The 24,229-nt window shown below is 46.3% G+C and overlaps 1 protein-coding gene and 1 non-coding gene across 3 annotated transcripts in view; both read left to right on the plus strand.

The window, feature by feature from the left end:
• Nucleotides 1-24,229, plus strand: part of ARID1A (AT-rich interaction domain 1A) — an 88,317-nt gene that overhangs the window by 41,788 nt on the left and 22,300 nt on the right. The window lies entirely within an intron of this gene.
• On the plus strand, nt 18,102-18,209 carry LOC133761267 (U6 spliceosomal RNA). The gene has a single exon (XR_009866069.1). It is a non-coding gene; the product is annotated as a U6 spliceosomal RNA (small nuclear RNA).

Raw genomic sequence — 24,229 nt, forward strand, 5'->3', positions numbered from 1 at the left:
GAGACTGCTGACTTGCATTTTTAAAGATTTATTTATTTTTAATTGAAAGGCAGTATTAAAGAGAAGGAGTGACAGAGAGCTCTTCCATCTTCTGGTTCACTCCCAAGTGGCTGCAACTGCCAGGGCTGGGCCAGGCAAATCCAGGAACGTGGAACTCCATCTGGGTCTCCCATGTGGGTGGCAAGGGCCCAAGCACTTCAGGTCATATTCTGCTTTCCCAGGCACATTAGCAGAAAGCCGGATTGAAAGTAGAGCAGCCAGGACTTGAACCAGCATTCATGTGGGATGCCAGCATCAGAGGCAGCGGCTTAACCCGCTGTGCCACAACTACGGCACTGATTGCCAACTTTGTCAACTAAGAATTGAGGGAGGAGGTATCTAAATAAAGCTGTCACTCCTGGCTCTCTTCTCATTCACGCCCGTTGCAATCCTTTTCTGCATCATGAACTTCACTGGAATATGCTTTTTAACCTGATTCAGTCAGAAATCTGTAGTCACTTTGCATCGTCTGTGTCTCCAGTTAAATCTATTGTGACAAGAACCCACATCAGTGGGATTCAGTGCTGTAAGTTGCTACCCTTTGATAGAAATGTATTTGGTGTTGTTTTCAGTCTCGAGAGGCTCATGTGCAAATATGTTGCACATATTCTGAGGACTGGGGGTCCAGCTGATGTCACTTACGGAAGTGAAGGTGTTGGCAGCCTTTAGAGGGGAGCTGTTCCAGGGAAGCCCAAAAACAAGGAACAATCCCAAGTACAGGCTTCTGCTATAGATTCATCCAAGTGGGTCATTTGCTCTGTGGTCCAAGCTCCATGTGGGAGGTGAGCTGGTTGAGTTATTGTGTTTTAAATTACTTTTTATCCCTCAGGTACTTGGATCAAGAAACAAAAAGTGGTTATTTGAAATTTTGGTTTGTTGCTGGATTTACCTAGCCAGGCTAGGAAACGGCCACATCTGGAGAAATGAGAAGCCAGATTCCTGTAAGGACCATCTCCTTTAAAAATAATAGGAGCCAGTATTGTGGCGTAGTGGGTAAAAGCCACCACCTGCGGTGCTGGCATCCCATGTGGGTGTTGGTTCGATTTCCGGCTGCTCCATTTCTGATCCAGCCTTCTGCCATGGCCTGGGATAGCAGTAGAGGAAGGCCCAAGCCCATGGGCCCTTGCACCCTTGTTGGAGACCCAGAAGAAGCTCCTGGCTTTAGATTATTGGCCCAGCTCCGGCCGTTACAGCCTATTGGGGAGTGAACCAGCGAATAGAAGACATCTCTCTCTCTCTCTCTCTGCCTCTGCTTCTCTGTAAATCTGATTTTCAAGTAAAATAAATAAATCTTTAAAAAATTAAAACAAATAATAATTTATTGGAAAGGTAGCATAATAAAGATACCTTCCATCCACTGGATCACTCTCCAAATTGCTGCGACAGACAGGTCTAGGTCAGGCCAAAGCCAGGATCCAAGAACTCCATCAGGGTCACCTATCTGGGTGGCAGGAACTCAAGTACTTGCCGCATCATCTACTGTCTCCCAGGTTTACTAACAGGAAGCTGGCTCAGAAGTACAGAGTAGGGGACCTGCATTGTGACGTAGCAGGTTAACCCCTCTGCCGGTGACGCTGGCATCCCATTCAGCCCCAATTCAAGTCTGAACTGCTCCACTTCTTATCCAGATCTCTGCAAATGCACCTGGGAGAGCAGCAAAAGGTGGCCCAAGTCCTTGGGTTCCTGCATCTATGTGGCAGACCCAGATGAAGCTCCTGGCTTTAGCCTAGCCCAGTCCTGGCCATTCAGCCATTTGGGGAGTGAACCAGCAGGTAGAAAGTTCTGTCTGTCTGTCTCTCCCCGTCTCTAACTTTGACTTTCAAATAAAATAAATAAATCTTTAAAAAAACAACGGAGTAGCTGGGACTTGAATCAGGTGCTTTGATTTTTGATGCGGGTGTTCCAAGCTGGAGTTAACCTGCTGTGCCACAATTACCACCCCATCGTCTTTTTTTAACCAGTTGTGTTAAAGGATACCTGTGTTCACCAGTGCATTCTCCCAGTGAACAAGTGTTTATAGTGCACCTGTCTGTGGCTGTCTGTGCCTGTTTAGCACCTGAGCAGATGGTAACCTGGCTGGAGAGCAGCCATTCACTCCCTTCACTCACTTGCCTTTTTTGCTTGGCCCTAAGGACATTATGATTGTGACCACTGATTAGTACAAAATTAAATTCTGAGGAGGGCTTGCTAATCTAATGCCAAACCATTTAGTTGCTATCATCATGATCATGTTTCCTCTAAATTTAAAACTTTTTTTCATTAATCTGGAGAATAAAGTCCAGTGTCTTTAAGCATCAGCATCTGACTGCCCAGTCATCAGAAATGATTACTGTTTCTTCTCTTAACCCTCTCCTCACCTGATTCAGTAGGTTCTAGAGTGGGGCCTGAGAGCACATATTTCTTGATTTTAAAAATATTTTTAAATTTTACTTATTTGAAAGGCAGAGTTAGAGAGAGAGGGAGGGAGAGAGAGAGGTCTTCTATCTGCTGGTTCACTCCCCAGATGGCTGCAATGGCCAAGGTGAGCCAATCTAAAGCCAAAAGCCAGGAGCTTCTTCTGGGTTGTCCACGTGTTTGCAGATGCTCCTCCACTTAGCCATCCTCTGCTGCTTTCCCAGGTGCATTAGCAGGGAGCTGGATCAGAAGTGGAGCAGCCGGGACTTGAACTGGTGCCAATGCCAGCGCTACAGGCAGCAGCTTAAACCCTCTATGCTTTAATGCCAGCCCCAAGAATGTACGTTTCTAATGAATTCCAAGGGTGGCACTTTGAGAGCCTCTGCTTCATCGCTTTGTCCGTTTTGCGCAGTTTCCCCAGGGCCTCATTTCCTTTTTCTACTTGGAGACCTTTCTCTGTACTCTTCCTTTGTCTCTACTGTGTCCTGTAACAGCTCCTGTTCATCTTGGAGGCTGTTTCCTCAGAAAACTTCCTAACCAAGCCTCAGGCTCAGCTTCTATGACGACTTCACTGGCTGTGTGATTTTTATTTTTATTTTTATTTTTTTTTATTTTTTTTTTTTGACAGGCAGAGTGGACAGTGAGAGAGAGAGAGACAGAGAGAAAGGTCTTCCTTTGCCGTTGGTTCACCCTCTAATGGCCGCCGCGGTAGCGAGCTGCGGCCGGCGCACCGCGCTGATCCGATGGCAGGAGCCAGGTGCTTATCCTGGTCTCCCATGGGGTGCAGAGCCCAAACACTTGGGCCATCCTCCACTGCAATCCCTGGCCACAGCAGAGAGCTGGCCTGGAAGAGGGGCAACCGGGACAGGATCGGTGCCCCGACCGGGACTAGAACCCTGTGTGCCGGCGCCGCAAGGCGGAGGATTAGCCTGTTGAGCTACGGCGCTGGCCGTGATTTTTATTTTTAAAAAAGATTTATTTATGGCCGGTGCCGTGGCTCAATAGGCTAATCCTCCGCCTTACGGCGCCGGCACACCAGGTTCTAGTCCCTGTCGGGGCACCAGATTCTGTCCCAGTTGCCCCTCTTCCAGGCCAGCTCTCTGCTATAGCCCGGGAGTGCAGTGGAGGATGGCCCAAGTACTTAGTCCCTGCACCCGCATGGGAGACCAGGAGAAGCACCTGGCTCCTGGCTTTGGATCAGAGCGATGCGCCGGCCACAGCGACCATTGGAGGGCGAACCAACGGCAAAAAGGAAGACCTTTCTCTCTGTCTCTCTCTCACACTGTCCACTCTGCCTGTCAAAAAAAAGAAAGAAAAGAAAAAAGATTTATTTATTTGAAAGGCAAAATGATAGAAAGGGAGAGACACAGAGAGATCTTCCATTGAAACCCAATTATTTGAGCGATCCCTTCTGCCTCCCAGGCCGGAGTAAACCAGTGGATAGAAGATGTGTCTTCTCTCTCCCTCTCTCCCTGTCACTCTGTCTTTTAAATAAGTAAATCTTTTATAAAAAGCTTAAAATATTTTTGACTGTAAGATTTAAAGAACAGTTCAATGTCTGAGTTCCTATACACTTTAGAAACAACCGTGGTGACACAGCTAAAAGCCTCATACAGTGATCACCGTTGCCCTGCTTGACTCAGAGAAGCGCTGTCCTGTATTTGAGGTTTCTTCACTCCCTGCTGACAGAGCATGTTGGTAGTATTTCTACTCATTTAATTGGTAATCTCCTAGAGGGTAAGCACTGTGTTATTGCCCTCTGTGCTGCCAGCATTATCATATGATGCTCAAGATCACTAGTTCTCTACCAAGGCTGCATGTTAAAATTTCCTGGGAGCACAGATTATCTTTAAAAATCAATGGCTGAGGGGCCGGCGCTGTGGCACAGCAGGTTAACGCCCTGGCCTAAAGTGCCGGCATCCCATATGGGATCCCAGTTCCAATCCCGGCTGCTCCTCTTCACATCCAGCTCCCTGCTATGGCCTGGGATAGCAGTGGAGGATGGCCCAAGTGCTTGGGCCTTTGCACCCACATGGGAGACCTGGAGGAAGCTCCTGGCTCCTGGCTTTGGATCGGCGCAGCTCCGGCCATTGTGACCATCTGGGGAGTGAACCAGCAGATGGAAGACCTCTCTGTGTCTCTGCCTCTCTCTGTAACTCTTTCAAATAAATAAAATAAATCTTTTAAAAAAAAAGATTTTAAAAAAAATGGCTGGGGCCCGCACTGTGGCGTAGCGGGTTAAGCTGCCGCCTGTGGTGCCAGCATCCCATATGGGCACCAGTTTGAGATCTGGCTGCTCCACTTCCTGATCTAGCTCTCTGCTATGGCCTGGGGAAGCAGTAGAAGATTGCCCAAGTCCTTGGGCCCCTCAACCCACATGGGAGACCGGAAGAAACTCCTGGATCCTGGTTTCGGATCATTGCAACTCCAGCCATTGCGGTGTGGAAAACCTCTCTCTCTCTTTCAAATAAATAAATCTAAAAACAAAATCAATGGCTAGCTGGGGCCGTCGCTGTGGCATAGCAGGTAAAGCTGCCACCTCCAGTGCCAGCATCCTGTTTGGGTGCTGGTTCAAGTCCTGGATGCTCCGCTTCAGATCCAGCTCTCTGCTATGGCCTGGGAAAGCAGTAGAAGATAACCCAGGTCCTTGGGCCCCTGCACCTGTGTAGGAGACCCAGAAGAAGCTCCTGGCATCAGATCGTTGCAGTTCCAGCCATTGTAGCCATCTGGGGAGTGAACCAGCAGGTAGAAAATCTCTCTTTCTCGCTCTCTTGCTCTGCCTCTGCCTCTAACTCTGACTTTCAAATAAACAAATAAAATCTTTAAAAAAAAAAAAAAAGCAATGGCCAGGGTGCACAGAGTGCTGACTTGTTCCTTCGGCATTTGAAATGAAGCTTTCCTGGATGACTGACTTAGAACCCAGATAGAGAGCTTCTGCTCTAGGCTGTGCCAGGGTCCTTTGCCTTAGTAAACTCTCAGCACCCATACTTTTTGCCAGTGTTTATGTTAAGTGTGATTAAAGCTACTTAATTAATGCAGATTCAGTGAGGGCTGCCTTGCCGTGTCTTGCCAATTGCCATCATAGTGCCTGGCATAGATAGGCTGCCACTCATTGGGTACATGAACCTGCTCACACAAGAAGTGTGTGCCTGACAGGACTGGTCGACCCTATTACCAGGCAGCGGTTTTCACTGCTAGGGCAAGGCAGGTATCACTTCTGGGAACCCAAATCGCATTTTAGAGGTTGAATTGCTTTATTTGTGCTTACTGACACAGGCACAAGCCTTAGGAAGAAGTGAGGGCATCTACTGCTTCACCTTACAGCACTGGTGAGCAGTGAGCAAATTTTTAGGTGTTCCATTAAGTTTTTTAGCTTTCTTCATTTGGGAGCAAATAAGGAAAATTGGCATATGACTTTGATTATAGGCATTTTTCAGAATGATGATGTTATATCTTTAACAACTTCTTATTTAAGTGATTCATCCGGGTGAATGTGATTTCCTTGAAATAATGAATGCCTCCCCATTTTTTCTTGGGCACATTTGTAAATGTATATTTTGGTCTTGAAAGTGTATCTGGAATAGAATGATGGAAAATGGATTTGGAATTGAAAGCCCTGATCAGAAGAGGTTAGCTAGTGTTTCTCAGACTATAACATGCATTAAAAATTACCTAGAGAGTGGGGCCTGCGCCTGCAGTGTCAGCATCCCATATGGGTGTTGGTTCAAGTCCCTGCTGCTCCACTTTTTTTTTTTGACAGGCAGAGTTAGAGAGAGGCCGGCGCCATGGCTCACTAGGCTAATCCTCTGCCTGCGGCGCCAGTACCCCAAGTTCTAATCCCAGTCAGGGCCCCAGATTCTGTCCCGGTTGCTCCTCTTCCAGTCCAGCTCTCTGCTGTGGCCTGGGAGTGCAGTGGAGGATGGCCCAAGTGCTTGGGCCCTGTACCCGCATGGGAGACAGGAGGAAGCACCTGGCTCCTGGCTTCGGATCGGCGCAGCGCCAGCTGTAGTGGCCATTTGGGAACTGAACCAACAGAAGGAAGACCTTTCTCTGTCTCTCACTGTCTGTATCTCTACCTGTCAAATAAATAAAAAATTAAAAAGAAATTCTGATTTCAGTAGATGTAGTAAGGTCAAACCCAAGAATTTGCATTCCTAGTAAACTCTCATGTGGTACTGGTGCACTGCCAGTTCCGAAGATCCTACTTGGGGCACCAGTCTGTGGCAAAGCAGGTTAAGCTGCTGCCCACAATGTCAGCATCCCATATTAGAGTGCCTGTTGGAGTTCTGGCTATTCCACTTGCAATTCAGCTCCCTACTAATGCGCCTGGGAAATCGGCAAATGATGACCTGAGTACTTGGGCCCCTGCCACCCACATGGGAGACCTAGATGGAGTTCCAGCTCCTGACCGTAGCCTCTCTGAGCCATGGTTGTTGGAGCCATTTGGAAAGTGAATCAGCGGATGGAAGATCTTTCTCTCTTTCTCCATGTCACTCTGCCTTTCAAGTTAAAAAAATAAGTCTTTAAACAACAGCAGCAAGGCCATCGGTGGAATAGCAATGAGCTCAGCAGCCCCTTGAACAGGGAAGGAAACCGTTTTCTGGATAGGAAGCCACATGGTGCCTTGAATAGTAGTGGGGACTCGTGCCGTCGTTTGACTCTTGGTGCTATTGAGGGCAAGCTGTAGGGACTGAGATGGAAAGAAAAACTTGCAAGTGGTACCTTGCAGTTGTGTCCTCAGTGTAGTTTGTTCCTGGATTTGGGCAGTCCTTGCTCTGCCAGTAGCACCCTGGAGACTCTTCTGTATTGCTCATCACTGGATGCCGTCATTAGTGATGATACTACGCTGCCTCAAAAATTGCATCTGGTCTCCCTTATTTTTCTCCAGAACCTTTCTCTCAGGTCACTGTTATCTCTGACTTGGTGTCTTCCCACAGACACCTGACTGTTCTTTTTTCCTCCCAGTTCTGTCTTTAGCATAATCACCAGAGTGATAAAAAACAACCAACCAACCAACCAACCAACCTGGGGCCAGGTTAGGCTGCAGCTTGAGACTCCCATATCCTGTACCAGAGTGCTGGTTCAAGTCCCGACTCTTCTGCTTCTGGTCCACCATTCCTGCTAATGCAGCTGGGCGGGCAGCAGGTGATGGCCCAAATACTTAGGTTCCCGACACCACCACATGGGAAACTTGGATGGAGCCCCTAGTTCCTGGCTTTCACCTGGTCCAGTCCTGGCTGTGGCAGGCATTTGAGGAGTGAATCAGTGGATAGAAGATTGATCTCTACTCTGCCACTCTGCCTTTCAAGTAAATAAATCTCTAAAATACAAAATAAAATAAATCTGGCCAAGTAACAGCATGGCTTTAAAATCTCTGGCTACCTGTGGTTTATAGATTTAAGTTCAAGAGTGACACAGAGGTTCCTTTGTAATTTAGAGGATGAATGAGTGTGTGTATTTTAATATTGGTAAATTTCCTGTCCCTGGGGTAAAATCTGGTATGCATTTTTGGTTTTTAAGATTTATTTATTTGGAGGCCGGCGCTATGACATAGTGGGTAAAGCTGCCGCCTCCAGTGCCAGCATCCTGTATGGGCACCGGTTCAAGTCCTGGCTGCTCTGCTATGGCCTGGGAAAGCAGTAGAAGATGACCCAGGTCCTTGGGCCCCTGCACCCACATAGGAGACCCAGAGGAAGCTCCTAGCTCCTGGCATCAGATCGGCACATCTCCGGCCATTGCAGCCAATTGAGGAATGAACCAGCAGGTGGAAGACTTCTGGCCCGCCTCCTCTCTCTGTGTAGCTCTGACTTTCAAATAAATAAATCTTAAATATATATATATATAATATAATATATAAAAATTAAATATATATATATATAAAAGAACAACAGAGAAAGGGAAGGAGAGGGAGAGAGAGAGATCTTCTATCTGCTGGTTCATTCCCCAGATGCCCATAATAGCCCACCTGGGCCAAGCCTAAGCCAGGAGCCAGGAACTCCATCCAGGTCTCCCACATGGATCCAGGAACTCGGGTACTTTTGCCATCATTCTCTGCTTCCCAGGAGCATTATTAGCAGAGAGCTAGATCCAAAGCAGAGCAGCCAGGAGAAACTGGCAGTCAGATATGGGATCTGGGTCTCCCAAGCAGTGGTTTAACCTGATGTACCACAACACCAACCCTCTGCATGCTTAATTTATAAATTTTATTTGAGAGGCAGAGAGACAGTTCCCATTAGCTGGTTCACTCCTCAAATGCCTGCATCAGCCAGGGCTAGGCCATGCCAAAGCCAGGAGCCAGGAACTCAATCAAGGTTTCCCACATGGGTGACAGGAACCAAATGTCTTGAACCATGGCCTGCTACCTCCCGGGGTTTGTCATGCTTTTTGCTGTGGTGTTATATAGAAGCCAAATAGGCATTAGGTAAGAGTTGGACTTACGGCTTCTAAGAGATTGTTTGAACTCTTAGATCCATGATTCTAAATATGGCATTGCTATCCTCAAGGCTCCTTCTCTAGTTCATTAGTGCAATAGATACATGTGTAACAGAAGAATATGTTATGCCTGAATGCTAAAATGACCACTGCCAGTTTTTGGTGAAGTCAACGATCCATTTATGTCTAAGCCGTTAATGTGGAAAGACATGAAAGAAGTTTAGTGTGAGCTTGTTGTGAGGTTGGAAAGGAGAAGTCCCACCTGAGTAGAGGCCAAGCAGGGGTGAGAACGGGGCACAGTATAGATGGTATTTGGGAGCTGGGTATGCGTCTCAGGATGGGGAATAACTGGACAGAAAGATCACCACTGTTGAGGACATAGTGGGCTAAGTAAGCCATTTGGGTCTGATGTAACAGTCTTTTGGGTTGTATTTTACAAAATGATCCATTGGTGTGGGGTATCATTTGAAAAAGCAAGAGTCTGAAAGCAGGGGGAAAAGTTAAACTAATTCTGGCAGGAGATGTAGAGTTTTATCCCTTCTGTCTCACTTGGTAGCTAGCCGCTTAGTCCCACATGTAAGACTTGTAGGAATGAATTCATCGAACTATGAATGAGTGGGTTCTGTGAGGAGAAGATTTAAAGATCTTGATTGATTGAGAAGAGGAGAAGAGAGGGGGGGATCTCACGGACAGAAGTAGAAAGGTGAACAGGAGAAACTCATTTTTGAGAAGTTCCCTTTTTCTTTTGTGGAATATGATACAGTGAGATGTCTAAAAACAAATGCCTAGTTACTTACTATTGAAGATTTGTGTCTGGATAGAGTCTGGGAGTGGTTGTGTGGTACTTCGTATTTAAATGATGGAGTAAAGCAGACCCCCTGGGATGTGGAGTATGCAGAAAGGAGCTGGATGGAGCCCTGAACAATGCCTTCAGTCCAGGTAGAAGCAGCCAACAGAGTTGGAGAGTTCAGAGGAGGACCAAGGTTGCATATTTCTGGAAACCAAGAGATGAGGGAAAACAATTCACATCAAATTTTAGTTTCAAGGAAAACTAGGCTGTTAGATTTGTCAAAAGGCATTCGATTAATTCTTTTTAGGTAGGGAAAGGACCTGATTTCTGAGGGCTTAAGGAAAATAAACGAACAAGGGAAAGGGAAAAGAGCACTCTTGGAAGGGGCTGAGTCCGCCCAGACTCCGCAGCTTCATCGAGGACTCTCCTGCCTATGAGGCAGGTAGATGCTGGCAGCGCACCAGGAGAGCATAGACAGGCACATCGTCCTGGAGGTCTGAGAGGAACCAAGGTGCCTGCTGCTTGGCTTCCGTGGGACATAATGCTTCCCACGGAAAACGTCTTAGAGGCTGCTGTTTCCTTTTTAGGTAGGGACAAATGTTACTGGTACTGAGGGTGAGATGGAGAACAGGATTAGAATTTTTAAAAAATATTTTTTAAAAATATTTATTTATTTATTTATTTATTGACAGGCAGAGTGGACAGTGAGAGAGAGACAGAGAGAAAGGTCTTCCTTTTGCCATTGGTTCACTCTCCAATGGCCGCCGCGGCCAGTGTGCTGCAGCTAGTGCACCACGCTGATCCGAAGGCAGGAGCCAGTTGCTTCCTCCTGGTCTCCCATGCGGGTGCAGGGCCCAAGCACTTGGGCCATCCTCCACTGCACTCCCTGGCCACAGCAGAGAGCTGGCCTGGAAGAGGGGCAACTGGGACAGAATCCAGCGCCCTGACCGGGACTAGAACCCGGTGTGCCGGTACCGCAAGGCGGAGGATTAGTCATTGAGCCGCGGTGCCGGCCTTTAAAGATTTATTTATTTGAAAGGCAGAGTTACACAGAGAGAGAGCTTCTATCCACTGGTTCACTCCCCAAATGACTGCAATGACTGGGGCTGGCCAGGCCAAAGTCAGGAGCCTGGAGCTTCTTCTGGTTCTCCCAAATAGGTGCAGGGGTCCAGGGACTTGGGCCATCTTCTGCCTTCCCAAGTGCATTAGCAGGGAGCTGGATCAGAAGTAGAGCAGCTCGGACTCCAACCAGCACCCAGAGAGGTGCAGGTACTGCAGACAGCAATTTTTAATCTGTTGCGCCACAGTGCCAACCCCATGGATTAGGATTTTTAATGCCTTAAATTATCCATATTATTTTATCTCTTGGGTTTTGAAGCCAATCTTTAGATTTCACTCAAAGGCAGGCATCTGGCACAGTGATTAAGATGCCTTTTGGTGTGCCCACAACCCCTATCAGAGTGCCTGAGTTCGAGTTCCCACTTAGCTTTGATTCCAGTTTCCTGTTAATGCACACCTTGGGAGACAGCAGATGATGACTCCAGTAGTTGGGTTCCTGCCACTTGTTTGGGAGACCTGGACTCAGTTCCAGGTTCCTGACTTTGGCCTGGTCCAGCATAAGCTGTGGTCATTTGAGGAACCAGTGGATGAAAAATCTATTTCTGCCTTTCAAAAAAAATTTTTTTTTAAGATTTCACTTAATAATATAGTAGCTATTTACTTCTGTGATATTCTCAGATGTAACAAGTTTGGATTACAGTGAAAGAGGAAATGGGAAGAGGGAGTTATGCTGTTCCTAAAGAATCCTAGTATGTTAGGAAGCAAGGCAATCTTACTGGCCAGCAAACAAGCCACAGTTAACACCAGTCCTCCTGGGAGGTCAGGAGTTGAAAAGTACTGAGCTTGCACTCCTGTTTTACATATTAAAAAGTCAGCTGCACGCCTCCTTCCCTTACCCCTGCAGTGATGTGGCCCAGTGGTTTAAGCCACCGCCTTTGACAGCATCATCCCATATTAGCACTGGTTTCAGCTGTAACACTTCCTATCCTGCTGCATGCTAATGTTCCCCAGGAAAGCAGTAGAAGATAGCCCAAGTACTTGGGTCCCTCCACCCACGTAGAGACCCGGAATGTTCCTGGCTTGTGGCTTATGTCTGGGCCAGTCCAGGTTGCTGTGGCCATTTGAGGAGTGACCCAGCAGATGGAGAATCTCTGTTCTGTGCCTTTCTTCTTAGATTACAGTGTCCTGGTGACTCTAGCTAACTTTAATCAGATCCTGTTCCTCAAAATGTGGTTCACTGTCCAGCAGCACCAACACCTAAGAGCTTGCTGGAAATGAAGATTCTATTTATTTATTTTTGACAGGCAGAGTGGACAGTGAGAGAGAGAGAGAGAGAAAGGTCTGCCTTTGCCGTTGGTTCAACCCTCAATGGCCGTACTTCTCCTGGTCTCCCATGGGGTGCAGGGCCCAAGCACCTGGGCCATTCTCCACTGCACTCCTGGGCCACAGCAGAGAGCTGGCCTGGAAGGGGGGCAACCAGGACAGAATCCAGCACCCCAACCGGGATTGGAACCCGGTGTGCCAGCGCCACAGGTGGAGGATTAGCCTATTGAGCCACGGCGCTGGCCGAAAATGAAGATTCTTAGGCCCAGTTGTCCATCTATTTGCATGTGATTCTGTTAACAAAATCCCTGGGTGATTCATAGGTGTAATAGTGTCAGAGCATACAGTTAGATGTTCAGAGCTAATAGTAAAATTTTTCAAAGGAAATATAAAGCTTGGACTATTAGAATGGAATAATTCTCTGAGTAGCCACCACCTGGAAAACTTCACCTTAGCTTAAAAAACCAGCAGAAGAGCAGGCATTTCACCCACCAGGTAAGATGCCATATGGGATACCTGCAAACATAGCAGAGTGCCTGGGTTCAGATCTCACCTGTATTTCCAATTCCAGCTTCCTGGTGATGCATACCATGTGAGACAGCAAATGATGGCTTGGAATACTTGGTGCTCTGACACCACCTAGGAAACCCAGATTAAATTCCAGGCTCCTGGCGTTGACCTGGCTCAGCACTGGCTGTGGAACCATTTGGGGAGTGAACCGGTGGATAGAAGATCTCTGTGTCTCTGCCATTCAAATAAATGAGAATTAATTTTAAAAATTGGACTTAAAAAAAACAAACTGGGGCTAGCGTTGTAGCATAAGTAGGTAAAACTGCCGGCTGTGATTCTGGCATCCAATATAGGCGCCAGCTGTTCTGCTTTTGATCCAGTTCCCTGCTAATGGCCTGAGAAAAGCAGCAGAAGATGGCCCAAGTTCTTGGGTACCTGCCACCCACATGGGAAGCCCTCATGGGGCTCTTGGTTCCTGGCTTCTGCCTGGCTCAGCCCCAGTTTGGGGAGTGAACCAGCAGATGGAAATTATTTCTCTCTCTCTAACTTTCAAATTAATTAATTTATATTTTAAAAGGGGCTGAAATATGCCTCATTTTTCCATGCTGGCATATCATTTTACCTTAGCTGAGCACTTGAGCCTGTTTCTGTCACTGCCCAGGACAAGTAGTTATTTGGTAAACCTTTGTTGAGTATGAATAGCTCCTAGTTTCTTGCTACCTAGCTGAGCTTGGAGACCAGCTTTTGGTTGTCTAGGTTGATTGGGAGGAGTAACAGGATGCCTCTGAGTGCTTTACAAAGCCAGAATGTTTGAAGGATTTTAATCTTAAACTATTTCTTTTCTCTTTTGTCCATTTTATGATAGGAGAGAGGGCCAATAGTTATTGCCTAGGTTTTTGATGTTTTATTTTCAAAGCGCTAACAGAAACGCCACTAGCAATTTCGGTAGCCTGAGAAGTCAGGCCATCCTGAGGTTGGTGACCTGTTTTCTTTATATCTGTGACTATATATCTGTGCTCGCTTCCCTTGAACTGGTGCCCAGGTGCTCTCACATTCTCGAAAAGGAAATCCCCACCCCCTCTGTCATATCTGCCCCGATTGCTCAGAGCAGTGTGTGCCCCAGGCATGTAGCTGTCCCTTCTCTAGAACACTGGTTCTCTGGCAGGGCTGGCCAGTGCGCTTCTCCATCTGAATCACACTGCTCCAGCTCTGACACTGCCTAGTGCCTGCTGGAGGCTGCTGCTTGCAGCAGATGACTGTATGCTTGTTCCTGGGCCCATTTCCTGTTTCTATTCTAGTCGTCGGGAGCTCAGCTCTGCTTCCTGCCTGTGTGTCTCACACAGATTCCTCTTGCTGGAACCTTCTGTTTTCTTCTGAACAGCTTCAGACTGCAAAGCCGATGAGCAGTACTTCTAGTGTGGTGGCTCCTGGAGTCAGTTGGTCCTACTGAGTGCTAGCTGGAAGTGCTGCATTCCCACAAGCACACTGTGAGAACTGGACCGTGTGTTTCAGGTTCTTCCCAGACTGCTTCAAGAAGCTGTGGACCAGAAATGGATTTAAGAAGCCAAGTGGAGCTAAACTTAATCTTCCTCACTCATTAGCCACACAGGATCTGGTATACCCTGGTCCTTCTGCACCTGGAGTTTATAAACATATTTCCTGCTGCTGAGGGAGATACTTGGTGCCCTGTGGAGCCAAGCCTCCCTGAAGTATAAATGGCACTTATTTGGGTTGCTCAGGTAATGCCATTCTCAGCAGAATAGCAGCCTACAGAGAACATCAGGATGGAAAAGAAAGCATGTGCTGACTCAACCTTCCATCCTGTGTGAGCAATTCAACCCCCTCTGCCCCCAGAGCTTTGAGAGGGAGATTATAAAAAGGAAGAAATGAAGACGATTGTTCTGGACAAATGTGTTTAAAGGTTTAAGGACCCCTCTTGCCCATCTGCCCCCAGAAAAGCATTAGCGTAGAAAAGAATATGCTTTGTGGATAAATCTGTTCTTCACACTACTCTTCTGGGATTATCTGATGTTTCTCTCCTGAACCCAGGCTAGGTATGTTTAATAAAGAGGGTTTAATATATGGAATTTGCACTTAAAACATTATTGGAAGGATTGAGGGAGCATATTTTAGCCTTGGCATCCAGGAGTAGGACCCAGCTTTGATTTACACGGAAACTCCTATCTCTGAGACACTACTGGATTACATACTCTCAAGTTATCCCTTAATCTGACCCAAAGATCAGTAAAATGGAATCAAGAAGCAGTTGTTGCTGTCAGAAACAGCACCAAGTTAAATGGGAGATGGACTAAAGTGTTATTGTGGGAACAAATGATGGAGATAAATATGGTATGTGCCATATTTTGATATCTTGAGAGTTATGGAAACTGAATTGCATCCAAAACTCATATGGAATGAAATCTTTAGCTTTTTAACCTCTACAATTAGAAAAAAGTAGAATGAAGACAATATGAGCCAGTCCAACAGAATATTCACCACACTATCACCACCTGTTTCCTGTCTCTTCTCCTACCTCTCACTTTACGTAAAAGAACCTAAGGCCCATAAAGGGTAAGGGACTTGACTGGGTTCCCTGACTTCCAATCCAGTGCTTTTACTATTCCCAGCTTCCACAAGGGAACAGCAAGAAGATCCCTTCAGAGAGGAAGAACACCATGATCAGAAGAATACTTTGCCTTCCATAGTCTGGTCTCTTTGGAGAAAAAAAAGGAGGAGGTATTAAGGGATATGTGGTTCAGATTACTAAGCAAAATTAGTGATGCTATAGCTTCTGGATTTAGATCTGTTCCCACAAGAGGATGTAAGAAGCATTTACAATGAGAAGAAGACTCAAAAATGAGGGTCTCCTGACATTTTTTAGTCAACATATTTAATAATAACTCCTTGCTTTAGTGGCAGTGGCTTACCTCCACTCATCCCCTTTCCTGTTGGTGCCTTTATAACCTTCTGTTGAGCAGATTAGATTACTCCAGCAAGGTGCATTCTCTGGCTTCCGTTATTGTCTTGTTTAAAAACAAAAAATTAAACACACACACACAAAATCAGATAATGAGCCTCTAGATACAAGGGGCCTTCAGAAAACTTGGGGAAGATGTATATTAGGAAAAACAATGCATGGATTTCAAGAATTTTTTTGCACCAAAATAAGCTTACTTTTTAATTCCATGTTCTACAAACTTAAAGTGCCTATGCGTGTGGTTTCTTGTCTGTTTCTTGTCCATCCTTGGGGAACTTGCGTCTCTGGAACAGGAAGCAAGCCAGGTCCACCTAAAAATGCTGCCTTTGCAGAAACCAGTAGGGCCCTGTAAATCAAGGTGAGAATCTGTTCTTTCAAACTTGTTGGAGGAGGAGAAGACCCGTTAGGTGTGGAGTTATGTTAACATACCTGATAAATCAAGTATGTGTTAGCTCTGTTGTCTTTTTCTCGTGTTTCTAAGATATTTGGTGTTTTACCTGAAAGTGTCAATGAAGTTGGTATGTGTTGTAGTTCTGTTTCTTTGGGAACTAGTACTTGATCTTCTCTTGATCCATCTAATGTGAAGTAAACCTGTTCCATCTTCTCCACCTGGTATCGGCATAGAATTGGCTAGTATTGTGACATAATCTCTTACTGAGAGGTGGAACTTAACTCTGAGGTGCTAACTTCCTTTCATTTGGCCTTTCTCAAGGAAGCTGACAAGCCTTGCCTTGTTGAAGGTGGGAGCTAGGGGTTGAAAGAATGAGCTTGGGAGTCAGTGAACCTATCCCTAAGGCCAGTCAGCCTCAGTGTGGGAGGAAGAGTGTTTACTGAGATGGGTAAAGGTAATTTCCTTACATTTTGGTGGAAGTAGGGGAGAAAACAACATTCAGAGGCAGTGTTACCAAAAATATCCCTTTCCCTTCATATTCTTCCTCCAAAGCTTATGTATGGTTTCCCTGTGTTCAGAGTTGTTCTTGTGGTTTTAAAGACTTTTGGGATTGGTGGCTGTCTTTTCTGGCTTATGAGTCTATCCATTCTCCACTCATATCTATTCCACCTAAATATTTGAATTTTGCTAGACCAGTAAGTAGGCCACAGTAGGGAAGACCATTGTCAGATACCAACTTAGAACTAGTAAGCTACAAAATCAAGGAGCTGTCAGGCCCCTAGTTCTAAGCTGTGTTCAACACAGTGCCAGTGTTGCTTTCTTTACTTGTCTTTGCTTCCTTTCTCATTGCTGTAATCTTCAGGGGCAACCAGGCTTGCTGTAGATATGAGAAACAGATGACGTAGAAGCCTAAGGCAATGCTGCCTTCCTATTACCCTTATACCCAGAATTCTGCGTGCTCTCCTGTGTCCTGTCCTCTCACAATCCGCTTTGCTCCCCTCCTTGTTCAGGCTCTAGGATTATAGCTGATTCTGTTCACCATGAAACACACTCTGTGTGTTTGGCCTTTCTAACGGGGAATACTTGACTTTGAGCAAGTGGATGGTTCCTAAATTCTTTACCTCCTCTAACTTTATGGAGCTCTTGTTTCCTGCTGGGATTAGAACAGCCCCATTCCATAAATATGCACTGCTCTTGGCTGCTCTAACTCAGGCCCAGCTCTGACCCAGTTTCATTTTTTTTTTTCCAGATTTGAGTCTATTAACTAGTGACCCTCAAAAATCTGTATATTTTTGGCCAAGAGGTGGTTACTGACTGGGTAAGACATTCTCTGGCCCAAGTGAGAACCTTTGGATGGGGGCAGGGTATATGTACAGAGGGGCTGGTCATTTATGCAGGCCTCATGAGGACTGGGACAAACCTGAGAGCAGGGTTTCAAGCTATTAGTGCCCGTAAGAGTTGGAAGATCTTATTTGTTTTTTTTGTGTTTTTTTTTTTTTTAAAGATTTATTTATTTATTTGAAAGTCAGAGTTACACAGAGAGAGAGAAACAGAGAGAAAGAGGTCTTCCATCCGCTGGTTCACATCCCACAATGGCTGGAACTGCGCCAATCCAAAGCCAGGAGCCAGGGTCTCCCACGCAGGTGCAGGGGCCTAAGGATTTGGGCCATCTTCTACTGCTTTGCCAGGCCATAGCAAGAACTGGATCAGAAGTGGAGCAGCCAGGTCTCAAACCGGTGTCCATATGGGATGCCGGCGCTTCAAGCCAAGGTATTAACCCACTGTGCCACAGTGTCGGCCCTTCTATTTGTTTTAGGAGTTGGAAGCCTGGAATTTTTTTGTAAAGTTTTTTGATTCATGTAAGAAGGAGAAAGACAAAGCTTCTGTCCTCTGGGTCACTGCCCAAATGCCCACACAGCTGGGACTGGGAACCTGATCCAGGTCTCCCATGTGAGTGGTAGGAACTCAATTATTTGCTGCCCCTACTGCCTCTTAGAACGTGGGACAGGACTCTAGCAGGAAACTTGAGTCAGGAACCAGAGCCAGGCATCAAGGCCAGGCACTCCGGTGTGGATGTGGGTGTCCTAACTGGCATTTCAACTGCCAGGCCAGGTATTCACCCAATTTTTTAAATGTAAAATATCCTGGGACTGGCACTGTCGTGTAGGAAGTTAAAACCACAGCCTGTGCTCGCTTCGGCAACACATATACTAAAATTGGAACAATATAATAGATGATTAGCATGGCCCCTGCACAACGATGATATGCAAATTCGTGAAGTGTTCCATATTTTTAACAATATTTGGTGGCAAATATCCAATAAATAGTTTGCAAAAACAAAACAAAAGAAACACTGCCTGCTGCACCAACATCCCATAAGGGTGCTGGTTCGAGTCCCAGCTGTTCCACTCCTGATCCAGCTCCCTGTTAATGTGCCTAGGAAAACAACAGAGGATGGTCCAAGTCTTTGAGTCCCTTGAGCCCATGTGGGAGACCCAGAAGAAGCTCCTAGGTCCTGGCTTCAGCCTGGCCCAGCTCCAGACTTTGAGGCCATTTGGGGAGTGAACCAGCAAGTGGAAGATCGATATTCTCTCTCTCTCTCTCTCTTTCTCTCTCTCTCTCAAATTCTGCCTTTCAAGTAAATAACTCAATCTTTAAAAAAAATACAAATAAATAAGTGTAAAATATCCTGATTTTTGGATGAGTCTGTGTTGATATTAGGCCCTGAATTAAAAGACTTTATGGCCTGTGAGTCTCCCCACAGCTTCTTGTGGACTGCCCCATGCAGCATTGGCTCCTCCTTGTATTTGCTCCCTTCAAGCTTCACCTGGAATTTCTCTGGAGGTGGGAACAGTTGTGGGGAGAACGGTCACATCTGTCCTTTGCCACTCATGGTGTTTAGTGTTTGTTTTATTGGCTTGGGGTGGGGTGGATAGGAGTGAAGGGGAGATGCTGAGCAGAAGCACTCGATGTGATTAAACCTCCAGCCGAGCAGATCTGTGGGAGCAGAATATCGACCCCTGGAAAATCAATGGCTGCGGCAGTGGCCAAGCTGCCGTTTGCAGGGGCTCCCGCCACAGGCATGCAAGCAGCCCAGCAGCCTTTCTTCTTCCTTCTTTTACCTCAGCAACGCCCTTAGCCTCCACCCAAAGGGTCAGACCTACCTCGAGAGATTTTGCTGAGGTGGGTTAGAACAGCAAGTTCTTGTATTTTGCAATTAGATTGAAATTTCTCCAGTGACACAGAGCCCCGCCTCTTGTCAGCCTCCTTTTCAGACATTCCTTTGCTGCACTGCTGCAGTTCTAGCAACAGTTCTTACTCAGGTTGCCAAGGCCCAATCAGGGTTATGCCCTCAGTTTTAGAGTTCATTCACTTAAATGTCAGCATCTCTCATTGGGGGGGTATAGAGTTCAAATGCTGGGGTAAAGGTGGGGTTTGGAGATTAAAGGAAAGAGGGAGTTACCAACAGAGTTTGGGTTTCGAGAGAGTACTTTGAAGTAGATTATCGAGTATCAAGCACCTTTTTGCCTTTTTTTGTCCTGGCATTTTTCTGCTCCAGTCCTGCAAGCTAGTGGAGAAAAGGGGGAGCTAACAGCACACTGCCATCAGCCTTGGAACACCGAGTCTAGAGCAGCTTCTGGGGACTCTGGCTCTGCCTCCAGTGAGGACAGGGGGCCGGAGGGTCACGAAAATTGTCCTGTATCTTTGGTTTAAAGTCTGGTTCAGCAGAATGGCTGGCAGATCTCTCCTGTGAGTGTGGAGGCTTCTGATTCCTCTATTGCTTCCAGAAAGCTGTTGTCATCTTTGAAGTTCCCAAGGCTAAAAGATTATTTTAGTCTATAGTTGGGCCTAAGGTGCATCTTTTTTTTTTTTTTTTTTTTTTTTAAGATTGATTTGTTTACTTGAAAGAGTTACCCAGAGAGGAGAGGCAGAAAGAGATGTCTTCCATCCACTGGTTCACTCCCCAATTGGCCACAACGGCAGGAGCTGCACCGATCTGAAGCCAGGAGCCAGGGACTTCTTCCAGGTCTCCCACGTGGGCGCGGGGGCCCAAGGACTTGGGCCGTCTTCTGCTTTCCCAGGCCGTAGCAGAGAGCTGGAATGGAAGTGGAGCAGCCGGGACCCGAAACGGTGCCCATATGGGATGTTGGCACTGTAGGCGTCAGCTTTACCCGCTATGCCACAGCGCCGGCCCGCTTTGGTGCATCTTGAAGCAATTGGTCCTCCCACCTAGTTTACTCTGGTGGCTGGGAAATTGGCCAGCCTGATGTGTGTTAACTCTGTGGCTCATTCTTGAAGCTTATCCGTGGCCAGGAGGTTGAAACTTGCCTGACTTCTGCTTCCAGAAAGGAACTTTCCCGTCATTTAGCTTCAGAAAGCAGCACCCTGAACAAGAGACCCAGTTGTTCTGCTGTTTGGAAGTATGACTGCCAGGCTGGGTGAGGAACAAAGTGGGAACGTTTGAAATTTCCTGAGATGAGGCCATCTAGAGGCCAGGGATATCTCTACGTCTCTGTCTGAGCCACACCCTTGTGCTTGATAACATAACCAGATTCCCCCCTTTACAGAAATTCTCTTGCTGCTTGTTGCCCTACAATTTGAAGACATCTTCCCAATACCCTCCCTCACGTCATGTGCGCCGTAGAAAACCCAAGAGTGAGAAAAAGTACATGCCCATAAGCACAAAGTAGATTTAAGATAAAAGCGCTGATTTGAAATCGACCATGAAGGTTACAGGAAGCATGGAGAGGGAAAAGGGGGAATGTGCCACACTGTAGATTTATAGAGTTGGATTATCTGGTTTCAGTCTTTCCTTCTGTAAAGGAGCTAAGTGAGGCCTAGGGAGGTTAGCCCCTTCAGAGTTGAATAAGTCACTTAACTTCTGAGCCTCTCTCTTCTTTGGTAAAATGGAAGTTATATCAGAAGATGAAATCAAATGTGAGTCCGTCAATTCTTTTAAACATGATAGTTACATTCATGTCAATTCTGTTTTCTTTCAAAAGAGAGACAGAAAGGGACTTGCTTTATTAACTTGTTTTCAGCATCTTTGGAATTTGAAGATTTGGTCTCCTAGAGCTTTCTTTATGAATCCTGACACATATATGGGGGGGTTTCCTCTTGGAGGTTGGGCCCCTGAAAGCGTTCTGGAGACAAAAAGAGTCTGACCCCTCTCTGCTGTGCGTTCCCCACCAGGCAGCCAGAAGGTACCAAGAAGAATGAACCATTATCCCCAGAACAATAGCCTATTGTAGAAAAAGAGAAGAGTGAGTTTGGTGGGGGGTCTCATCCTATTTGGTGGTTTCTAGGATACAAACCAAGTTTTTTGGAACTGGGTTGGGCAAGAAGGAAATAGTTTTCTGAGCCTTTCCTGAAGCACTTTCTCTGTACCAAGCAGTTGAGTGTCACCCACGCAGGAGATTATGCTTAGTCCTGAACTAAAAGGATGGTGCAGCCTCTGCATCTTTACATGCCTTCCTTACCACCTGCTTAACCCTTGCCCTGGAAGTACCACCAGGAGTAAGAGGCAGCCTGCTCCATGTTTTGCGTTCTTGGCATTTCAGCCAACAGCAGCTAGCCTGCTCTCCAGGCATAGGTGGCAGAGCCCACTCTTGGAAAAACAATGCAGCAGGTGGGTAACTCCAGAGTCCCTACTAGTATGGGGTGGGTCAGATTGCATTTTCTGACATCTATAACTGACTAGAGAGATTTTAAAAGAGAAGGTACAACTGAAACTTTACTGAGAATGTATCAGATGACTCCAGCTGAGTTGGAAGGTTGCCACCATCTGCACACAAACTCTGTATCTCACTCTCATACTCACTACAAACAAGTGTGTAGGGTTTATCTGGTTCTCTTGATAGGTAGTTTACCTGCAAATAAACACATGCAAAATAATCTGTGCAACTCAGCAAAAGCTCTTCACAACTAAATGGGTACAAAAACTCCATCTTGGGGCTCAAGGCTTCAGCCAGATTGCTGGAGAGACCCTGAGTGTGAGCATTGCCATGATCCTGTTCTTTAGACTTGTCTGACAACATTATTTAATCTGCTCGGCAAAGTAAACTGATGCCGTCCCCATGTGGCTCTGCTGGGAGGTCTTTTAGCCCCCTCCTCTATCTCTGGTCTGGCATCTTCCTGCTTGAAAATATACTTCATCAGGCAGCCAGTTTATGTTGAACTTGTGATGATTCTTGTGAGAGCATCAGTGTGTGTGTGTGTGTGTGCGTGCGCGCGTGCTCCACCCCACCCCAACCTCCTCGGCCAGTGAGGTATGGACTATAATTTCAGGCATGGTTTTGTTGTTGTGTGAAGAGAAGGTGTTAGCTGCTGAGTTCTGTTTGTCAGCAGAGCCTGACAAACCCATGCTGGCACTCGCCGGAGCTGGGCAACCAGTCACAGCTGGAATAGTTATCGTCATGGAGTCCCTGTGGGCTTCCTCTATCAGGTCACATCCCAAAAATAACTTTGGGCAATATTTCAAGTGAAGAAATGAAGGCTTTCGGGGCTGTAGCCAGCCTGGGGTGTGAGATTCTGTGTGAAATAGTTGGACTTGCTCCAGTGCTTTTGATCTGCATGGTAGATGAGCAATAAAATGCATGAAACACGTGAGAAAATTCTCCTGGCCCTGCTGCTTCCTTGGAACTGGCAGGGCACAGAGCAGGCTGATCCTCTTCTCCCATCTCAGCAGGATTAAACTCGGAAGAGAGCAAACCTAGGAAAAGAGGTCTTTTCACAGAGTGGGCATTATTTTACTTCTGTGGGCGTCCTTGCAGAAGACCCTTGTTAGGTGGGCCGTGCTGGGGGGCTGAGAACGCGAGTGTCCTCTCGTGCTGGGCACAGCCCCCATCATGTAGAGTAGGAGCCTGGATGGACTGAACTTTGTCTTTATGAAAGTGTGTTATAGAAAACAACTTGTTAGGTACATTGAAGTCTGACTCAACAACCAGATATTCAGCTTTTTTGTGGAACAAAAGACCTGAAAAACTTGCTTTTTGTAGGGTAGAAAGCAGAGGTGTGTCCTGTATAATGAAAGGACATGAAGTGCAGAGTAACATCTGTTTGTGTAGATGTGGGGGGAGACTTCTTTTGGTGACTTGTACCCTTACCACCCCCTCCCATTCTCTAATAAAAATAATTATGTGATTAGCCACTAGGACTGATGGGTATGTCTTACATCTTATACTGGTTATGTGTTATTATGTCTCATTCCGGCGTATTGCTGCTGGTCATTTGACCCAAACCAAATAGTGTTAGTGGGTTTCGAGTAGAAACCCCAAGGAAATCACAAACTCTGATTTGTCCAGTCCTCACATGTTACCAGCTTGCCCAGGGTCACAACTGATCAGTTCCAAAAGATGGGCCTTGGTCTCCCAGCTCACGGGTCTGTCCTTTTTCTTCAGTTCACGTGCTATCCCAGGAAGTGAAGAGAATAAGTGAACAGTGTAGGCTTTGGAGTGTAGCAGACTTAAGTTCAGAATTTGTTTCCTCCAGTTATTTGCTGGGCGACGACTTAGGCATGTAATCCAATCTCTCTGGCATCAGCTTTCTCATCTTCAAGTGGTGGTGAAGGTGGTGCCTACAGCCAAGAATGTAGAAAATTAAGTAACTTCATAAAGTGCCTGCCATGTAGTAGATGTTTCAATGATAGCTGCTGTTAATAGTAGACTATTTGCCTCTTCCTGTACTAACAAAGTTTTTTAAAAGAATTTCAAACCAACTACCCTCATGATGACCATTTGCCTTCTGATGAGAACAAAAGTTTAACAGATTTGGCCTCAAACCAGCCAAATTAGAGAGATAAGAAAATTAATGCTGCTTCCTTCCCTGGTATTCTTTGCTACATGGGGGTGTTGACAGTGGCTTATTTAGAACGTTTTCTCCAAGGAGTGCTCAGGGCATCTTACCAAAACCATCAGATCTGTTCAGAGCACCTCTGTGAAGGAAGTACTTTGCCAGACACAGATGCCTATAGGGGCCACAGGAGGTTTTCTTTTCTTTCTTCTCCCCCCAGAATTTATTTTATTTATTTGAAAGGCAAAGTTACAGAGGAGAGAGAGAAAAATCTTCCATCCTCTGGTTCACTCCCCAAATGGCCACTATAGTATGGGCTGGGTCAGGCTGAAACTAGGAGACAGGAGCTTTTTCCACATCTCCCAGGTGGATGCAGGGGCCCAAGTACTTGGCACATCTTCTCCTGCTTTCCCAGGTGCATTAGTAGGAAGCTAGATCAGGAAGTGGAGCAGCCAGGACTTGAACCAGCGCTCATACTGGATGCCACTGTTGCAGATGGTGGCTTTACCTGTTACTACACAAT

This window comes from Lepus europaeus, chromosome 5, assembly GCF_033115175.1.
Source record: "Lepus europaeus isolate LE1 chromosome 5, mLepTim1.pri, whole genome shotgun sequence".
Taxonomy (NCBI): domain Eukaryota; kingdom Metazoa; phylum Chordata; class Mammalia; order Lagomorpha; family Leporidae; genus Lepus; species Lepus europaeus.